The sequence below is a fragment of the Octodon degus genome, unplaced genomic scaffold, assembly GCF_000260255.1.
Source record: "Octodon degus isolate 3935 unplaced genomic scaffold, OctDeg1.0 scaffold00070, whole genome shotgun sequence".
NCBI lineage: Eukaryota > Metazoa > Chordata > Mammalia > Rodentia > Octodontidae > Octodon > Octodon degus.
Genome location: NW_004524646.1, coordinates 1,872,519 through 1,881,417, shown reverse-complemented (window position 1 = coordinate 1,881,417; position 8,899 = coordinate 1,872,519). Strand labels below are relative to the sequence as shown.

Genomic DNA, 8,899 nt, shown 5'->3' with positions numbered 1-8,899 from the left:
GTACCAGGAATTGAACTTAGGACCTTGTGCTTGCCAGGCAGGTGCTGTGTCGCTGAGCTTATGCTCAAGGTATTGGCCATTTGAAGGCTTCCCGGGGCTGGCGGAGCCCATCTGAGGTGGCTCACCCAGGTGCCTGGTGTGTGGATGCCTGTTGTTTTTGAAAAAGTCCCTTTCATCAGGCCTTGAGTGTCTTCATTCCATGACAGATGACTTCCATCAGAGCAAGTGGTCCAGCAACAAGTAGAGCCTGCAGGAAGCCCCAGTGCCCACACTCACAGCAGTGGCTCTTTGGCTCCCTATTAGGGAGAGGAACATGAAAGAATTAGAGGATGTAATTGAAATGCACCACAGCCTCTAACATAAAACACTGTTTGCCACTCAGGTGTTTCATCCAGTATCTGAGAGCATCTGTTAACCAAGTCATTTGCTTAGTTCCTTATCCACAAATAGAAGTCAGATATCCAAATTCTGGTTTCCATTTCATTATTTCTATTGTCTACTTTTTAGCCTTTTTTGTATAAGATAATGAGGTCCTGTGGTAAAAAATATGAAGTGTTTGAATCAAAAGTTGTCATTTTCTGTCTTTGTTCCAGATGACAAACTTTTTCTGTCTAGACGGCAATTTAGAACTTACAGTCTCTGAGAAATGTCCTTAATGAAGGTTTTAAAAAATCTTAAGACATCTGCCCAGTTTCCAGATGAGCCTGCGAATGCCAATTACATAGCTTTCACATATCGTTACAAGAGCAGGTGTTAGGGACACTGAACTGTCAGAGGAAGAATCTTACCATTAAACTAGAGCTTCTCCTAAGTGACCATCACGTACCCTGTTGTCATTGTAACATACGAACTTTCAAGAAAACCAGAGAAAGACTGAATCACTGACAAGTATAAGCTCAAGTGTGTGTTTGTGGGGGGTAGGGTGGAGCATGGCATTAAATAATTACCCAAAAGTCATTTATTAAGTTAACTAGGCACCAGGCATTGTGTTTGTACACAATTTCATTTCCAGCAGGTTCTCTTTCAGTCTTCCCCCTTTACCTCCAGTCCAGCGAGCTTTTCCTATGCTGTGCATCTTCATCACAGCTCATGCCATGTTGGGTTGGTACAGTTTTTGATCTGTGTCCATCTGTCCCACTAGCCTGGGAGTTCTTAAAGGGCACACCTATGACTCGCATCCCTGAATTCCAGATGCCCAAGACAATACCTGGCCCTTAGTTAGTTTTTCTTGGTGATTGTTGAATTTAACACTCCCCTAAGTAAATACCATCACCTTCTTTTTCTAAAAAAGCTTGCTTTCACAGGATTGGGTAACTCAACTGCAATTCCAGGGTGAGTAAGTAGCAGATTTTGGACTCCACGCTAGGTCTATATTTGCTGCTTCAACTCAGCTGCCGTCACAGAGACTAGAAGGGAGCTGTTGGAGGGGCCAGGCAACATCCTTGCCGATCTCAGTAGCAGAAATTACGTAGGAGATATTTTTGGCTTTCCCCAGAGTGAATCATGGCAGTTGAAGAAAGTCTTTTGACCGGATTTTAAAAAGTCTTGAAAGCAAGTTGATCTTTGCAAACCATGTACCTGTTAGATTAATGCCCAGAATTTATGAGAACTCCTACAACTCAATAGTGGAAAAACAAACCCAATTACAAAATGACCAAAATCCTTAACAGACATTTTCCCAAAAGGACACAGGAATGACTGACAGGCATATGAAAAGATACCTGATATCATTTAAAAAATACAAATCAAAATCATTATGAGACACCACCTCACATCTGCTTGGGTGACTGTTAGCAGAAAGCAAAAGGGTAACAGATGTTGGTAAGGGCATGGAGAAAAGAAAATTTTGTGCACTACTGGCCAAAATCCATATTGGCACATCCATTATGGAAAATAGTACTTGTGGTGGTTTCTACAGAAATTAGAACTAAGGCCTATACCCAGAGGAAAGGAAGACATGACCTCATAAAGATACCTGCACACCCACGTTCACTGCTGCACTTTTCAGAGTATGCAGTGTAGGAAAGCAGCCACCATATCTGATGGGCAAATGAATAAAGAAACCGCAAGGCCTAACCACACAACAGAGTATTACTCAGCCCTATAAAAGACTGAGAGCTGGCCACCTGCCGCACCACGAATGTACCTGGAAGACAGTATACCTGGTAAAATATTGAGCCTGGATTGGCTACTACATGATCTCACTCACATGTGGAATCTAAAAAAAAAAAAAAGTCAAATATATAAAAAGAATGCAAACTGGCTACTACAAGTGGAATGGGGGTGGGGAGCAAGTCTAGAAATCTCGGGTACAGTTTGAGAGCTGGAGGTCACACAGTTGTGCTCTGGAATACTTGCTAAATGAGTAGATGGCAACATGTTGTGTATCTTAAATGTACACAGTAAAATTTATTTTTCAAAGAAAGTAAGATGGCCTGTTATATTCGGCTACAAAAGAATTTTTGATGTAACCCAGTGTTCTTCATTATCTAAAAAGTACACTGAAAATTCTTTACACTAAAAATGCAAAGGGAAGGCTTTTTTTCTCATTTTTGCTAGGAATTCTGTCCCAGTTGATTAGGAATTGAACATGGTATTTAAATAGGAAATTACAGCTCAGTGAATGAGATTGTATATCTGAATAAATCATCCAGACTCCCTGATCACTCCTAAGAGGCCTTATTGGAAGGGTCTCTGCTCAAAATAAAGGTTGTGGTAGAAGAGCAGGTGTACTGAAATTATATTTATGCTATAGAGGGACACAGAAGAGTTGAGCCTGACTTCTAGGCCTCCGACCAGCGTGTCTAAGTCAGTGTTGTTCTGTTTAAGGTGACAGGGAGCACAGCAGGAGCAGCTGTGAGTTTGATGGTGACATCAGTTTTTGCTGTGCAGAAGGATAAAGCATCTGTGGGACATGAGAGAAGGTGTTCTATGTAGAAATGGACGCCCAGGTTAGAAGCTTTCATGAAAGAAGAGCTGCTAGAATACCTGAAAAAGAGGGCCTGGGCCTAGCCCATGTGTGATGACTTCGGTCCACGAATTGTTAATTGATAAGAAAAGAGCTGGCTGGTCCCCATGACCTGGCTGCAGGTGACCTTTAAGTATTGCAGCTGCTGTCTGTATAGCTCCAAGTCCTGGACAAGGAAGGACAGGGAATGAGCTCTTGCTGGGTGATGTAGATTGCTGTGGGAGGAAGCTACCTTATTGTCCAGAAGGACAAGAGCCCTCCCTTCTGCTCAGGGCTCCTGCCAACTGCTCCATGGAACTTGCCTCTACTTGTTATGATTTGGCAATCCTGTTGCCTCCTTTGTGTTTGTTTAATACTCTCTGTTTTTGAGATGTCAGTCGTATTTCTTTTTAATGGACAACTCTAGGTTCATGCCGTATTTTCTTGGGAAAATACCACCAATAGATCTGCAACATGGCTTTTCCATGTGGTTGTTGCTATTAAAGATCGTCCTGAGGCCTCCCTGATAGTCACTTGCTGTCTGACTCCAAATTATTTTAAATTTTTGCTCTCTCTTTCTCTCAGTGAGTTATCTTGAGAAGTGGCATGTTTAGTTTTTATTACAATCTATAAAGTTCCCATTTTTTCATTTGTAGCTTATTCTCTTTTCTGTGCTAATCTGAGAGCATAATTAAGATGTCTGACTTCAGCTCTTCCAAGTATTGCCTAACTCTTCTGCCTTTAATTAGCTGAAATAATTCCTGTGTAAACAAATAACAATTGCCGATTGTACTACCTACACTTTTCTTCTGAGGACCTAAGTGCATCCATGTTTGTTAAATTAATCTTTTTAAAAACACTAAATGTGACATATTTTGTCATTTTCTGTGATGCCAATAGGAAACAAAGACTCACTTCTGTAATTTTATTCTTGCTATACCTTTTATTTAGTATTTATTTTAGAAGCTAGTGTAGTGGGTGAAAGGAAGACAAGCTTTGGAGTCACGCTAACTTGGAAATCTCAATCTAGACACTCCTTAGTCATGTGACTTTGGATACCTTGCTTGCATACCTCTGTATGCTAGGCGTCCTGTACATGAGTTGGGATTGGTAGGCTGGGTGCTGTGGGAGGTGCATGTGGTCCCAACTGAGAGATGCTAAGACTGGAAGATCACTTCAGCCCAGGAACTGTAGGTCAGCCTGGGCAACACTGTGAGACCCTAGCTCTTAGAGAGAGAGAGAGAGAGAGAGAGAGAGAGAGAGAGAGAGAGAGAGAGAGAGATATGCTGATACCTGCCTCATGGGATTATGAACCTTATGCAAGCTATATATTCTATGTGTTTAGCTCAATGAGTAGTATATAGTAAGTGCTTGTTAAATGCTAACCATATTTTGTATAAGAGAAGAAGCTTTTTTCACCAGATGAAAGAAAGCTTCATGTCCCTATGTGAAACAGACCATGATATGCCCAAAGCATAATGAATACTTGTATCTGATTTTTTAGGACACTCAGGCATTTTTACTTCAACTAGTTGTTGAGTTTCAATTCATTCTCAAACCTGATGTTTCTTGTTTGTGTTTGTTCCCAAAACCTCTTTATGTCAATTGAACTTATTGTTGTAACTACATAATTGAATTAAATATTAGACAAGCAAATGCAATATAAGTACAAAAAGACAGCTGCTTTTTCTATAAAAGTTAACTTCAAAGGCCTTGAGAGACTTAACAAAGGTTACTCACTAAAGCACCTAGTGTAGTCAGGTTCATAGAGACAGAAAACAGAAAAGCGGCTGCCCGGCACTGAAGGGAAGATGGAAAGGGGGCATGACTGTGTAATGGGTATAGAGTCCAGCTTTGCAAAATGAAAGAGTCCTGGCAGTGGAGAGCAGTGATGGTTGCCTGACACTGTCAGTGTACTTTATATGACTGACCTGCCCACTTCTGGGTTATAGTGGTACATTTTGTGTTATATCTGCACAAAATGTACAGTGGTATCTGCACAAAATGAGTCATTTGCATTCCTGGAACAAAGAACACATCTGCAATTTTTTAAAAATCTATCACATTAACTGTGGGTAAGGTCATTGTTAAAACATTAGGGAGGTGATAAAAAAAAATTAAGAGGCATTCCACATCTACATTGTTTTCCAATGGACTTTCAGCTTTTATACTTTTAGGAAACCAAAACAGGTCATTATAGGTAATGCATTTTGGTGTAAGCTAGGGAATAAGGCATGCTGATCACTGCTTCTTAAAGATGAAAGCTTTGGCATAGGGAACAAATATATTTATATTTCAGAGTTAAAATTAAACATTTAATTTCTAGGAAACAAACTATTAGATGAAGAGCTAAGCAGTTTGTAGTTGTTCTGCATTGACCAGACATTGGATGTGGGCTCCTGCCTGGGGAGGGGATAGAAGCTTCAGCAGCAGGAAGGTCACCTGCCTTTGGCTGATGGTGAGTTTCCAGGGTCTGATCTTTGAACCCAAAGCAGATGTTGCAAGGGGTTCTGAGTGGTGCAGTGCAGGCTCCACAAGGTGTATCAATTTTTTTTGTGTGTTTCTGCCTTTTGAGCAGATTTTTAAAACTTAACAATTGACTCTTGGTCCAGATTCAACTCTTTCTATACCATCTTCTGAAGGGCTCATTGTGTTTGATCTTTGTATATAGCAGTTGGCCCATTTATGACACAGTGGAACTGTATTCTCACCAACCCTACAACCTCTCACAGCTAATACCTGTGGATATATCTGAGGTGCAAGTGGTCATAGGCTCCTGTCCACTTTAACTACTTTCTACTATATTTTAAGACTTATGGGACTAGCTGCGGATTTTTGCTTTGTGAATTTCCAAAGATTATTTTGGCATTTGATAATATACCTTGACAAACTCCATTTTTGTACTTAAGGTCGTCTTCCTCTCATGCCCTATGGCCTGTAGCCTGTACTTCCTCTACCTGCATGTTCTCCAGATGCTCTGACACCTGTCACAGGTAATTGCCCACCTCATTAGCTTTTCCCCAGCGTGTCTTGATCTTAATCTCTAGGCTCTTGCCTTGAATGATGACTGGTCTTTATGAGGTCCAAATCTCATTTTTAGGTACACATTATCCTTATTTATTATTGTTTTTGTTTATTCTTTAATACAATATGCTTTTCATTTCTATCAGCTTGCTTTGCCTCAAGTCGTAAATGCTAGAAGAGAAGTCAAATCCCTTTATCACTGTGACTACAAATACAGTGCAAAGAGCCATGATTACTCTTGTGTCCATTTTCCTTTAGGATTTTAACACATGTTGACCTTTTAGTAGTAATACCATTATTTTGTTTATACTTAGCCCTTCATTTAGCTAATTTTTATTGTTGTTGTTCCTTCTGGTTTCAAATTTTATCTCTTTACATGAACTGGGAGCAGAAGCCTTTCATTTGACTTGTGATCTTGTACATTCTGGAAGCTCATACATGTAATCGTGGAACAAATAAAGCAGCTGGGAGGATTCTTGCCTGAACAAAACCCAAGTGGGGCATTTGGGTGTGAGCCAAGATTTCAGCAGCTATAGAGGGAGATGTAAAAAGGCTTCCTATATGTATTACAAGGCCAACAAATTACTCCTGGCCAATAGGAATGTCCTTCAGGCTATGATCAGATAGAGGGTAGGGACTTTTGTACATTTCATTGTCTGACCACAACATCAAGTATTTACTATGACCTTCCAAGTTCTGTACAACAAATTAGCTCTTTATTACTACATGTGGAGGGGCATTGTTTTGCAGTAGACTAAGCAACAGATTAAAACTGAAGCTGTTCAGGCCAAGCCTAGTTATCCCACTGCACTGCTCTGTGGGCCTCGGCAAGATAAGGAACATTTAACTTCCTGGAGCTGGGGTTCTCTAGCTCAAATTAGTAGCTTTAATAAAATGCAGGTTAAGGAGTCCCAGAAATTTCCTGAACAGTAGACCATTACAAATGAAGTCTGTCAAGTGAAATCCTGTGTTTACGTCCTCTTTTTAGAGGAGAAGGTTGAATGTCCTTAAGTGATTAAATAATGTATATATATAAAAGATGACCATGTTTGTGTTCATGTGGGAAAGATGGCTGCAGTTGGGTTTGTCACCTGATGCAAACTTTGCAAACAAAAGCAAGATGTTGCCAAATGCTTCTGTTTGTTCACAAACAAAAGCATTCATGAACTCAGGTACCATTGTGCGTACTAACATACAGATTTATATACATATAAATATATAGAGATGTTATGTATACACATATGCACAGTACCCTGGATTAAAACTGGATTTTTTATTTATCTATTTTGGTGGAACCAGGGATTGAACTCAGGCCCTTGCACTTGCCAAGGAAGTGCTTATTCCATTGAGCCATCTCCCCGGCCCCAAAACTGGATTTTTTAATGTGATAAGGTGTTCCTAAGTTTTTAATCATTTGTCTGTTCATTCAGCAATATTAACATATGCCTCGAGCAGTGCTTCTCAAACTTTTGCTGCATAAGAATCATCTGGAAGTCTTCTAAAAACATCCTCCCTGTGGCCTATCAATAGGGTTTCTGATGTGGAAATATTGTAATGGGGTCCACATATTTGCATCTGACAAACTCCCAAGTAAAGATACTATTGATATGCAGAGTACACTGGGTAGCACAGTCTGAGGCACTCAGAATACCAGACAAAAAAGGTACAACCATGGCCATAAGGCAGGCAGGGTAATATTAATCCTGTTCGGTGTGATAACACCAATCAGTATGTGCGTGCATGCACATGAATAGGCTTTAAAGGTATCTTAGAGAACACAGCATGTGTAGATGTATAAGGAGTTGAAGTCATTTGCATTCCTGGAACAAACAGCACATGGCTCGTCAGGAAGGGTTGGAGGTGCAGAGGAGGAGAACCCGAGGCAGGAGAGATGCCAAGAGCTAGCTAGGCATGACAATGAAGGAGCTCGTGTGCACTAAGAAAATCAGTTGTTTTCCTAACCTGGTAACAGCAGGAATGGAAAAGAGAAAATTAGAGATTCACAAGCAATCTCAAGGAGGTAGAGTTAAAAACAGCACAGAATTTGGCCAAAAATAGTTTAGTCAAACCCGGAATCTTGCTGAAATAGCGCTTTAGTTGAACATTCATCTCTTGGTTTTCTGATTTCCTCAGTTCTGATCACTTCAGCACATCATGTGATGCCTTATGTGTTGTTATGGTTTAGATTTTGAGTGTCCTCCGGAAGTCTCACATAGTCCAAGATGGGGCTTGGGGAAGGTGGCTGGACTATGGAGGTGCTATCCTCTGCAGTGGATTCATCCATTGATGAGTTCACGGCCAAATGTGCCATGAGGAGGTAGAAAATAGCAAGAAGTGGGTCACACAAGCATGACTTGGGAAGTTCTATTCTTGTCCCCAGCTCCTCCTTCTCAGTCTGCTTCCTGCTGCCAAGATGTGAGCAGCTTCCCTCTGCTAGTTCCTTCCAACATAGAGCTTCTGCCTTGGAGCTAGCCAGCCATGGATTGAACTGACTAATGCTGTGAGCCAAAGTAAACCTCTCTTCCTCTAAACTGTGGGGTCAGATATTTTGTCCAAGCAATAGGAAGGCTAATATACGTGTTGTAAGAAATTACTTTTTTTTTTTTTTTATCATTTTCTAGTTTCTTTTTCCATCCAATGAATAGCCAGTCAGTCATCGTGGCCCAAAATTGATTTTAATAATGGACTATTGGAATGCCAAGGTATTAAGAATAGAAGTATATTTTCTCAAAATATATTTTCTCATTACATAAGGAATGCTTGCAGAACCTGTAGACAAGTAAAATACCTCACACAATCCCACCTACATTTAGAAAGTCCTTCTCAAACCTCTAGAAACAAATTTATAAGATGCTTTTCTACATACATTTGTGTTCTTCCTCACCAAAATAGGATCACAGCATATGTTTTATTTTTTATTTTATTTTT

General features: G+C 40.3%; 1 protein-coding gene and 1 pseudogene across 1 annotated transcript in view; one reads left to right on the top strand and one right to left on the bottom strand.

Moving 5' to 3' along the window:
• Efcab11 (EF-hand calcium binding domain 11) overlaps positions 1-8,899 on the top strand; it is a 192,723-nt gene that overhangs the window by 126,005 nt on the left and 57,819 nt on the right. The window lies entirely within an intron of this gene.
• Positions 1-8,899, bottom strand: part of LOC105742733 — a 33,284-nt pseudogene that overhangs the window by 4,494 nt on the left and 19,891 nt on the right.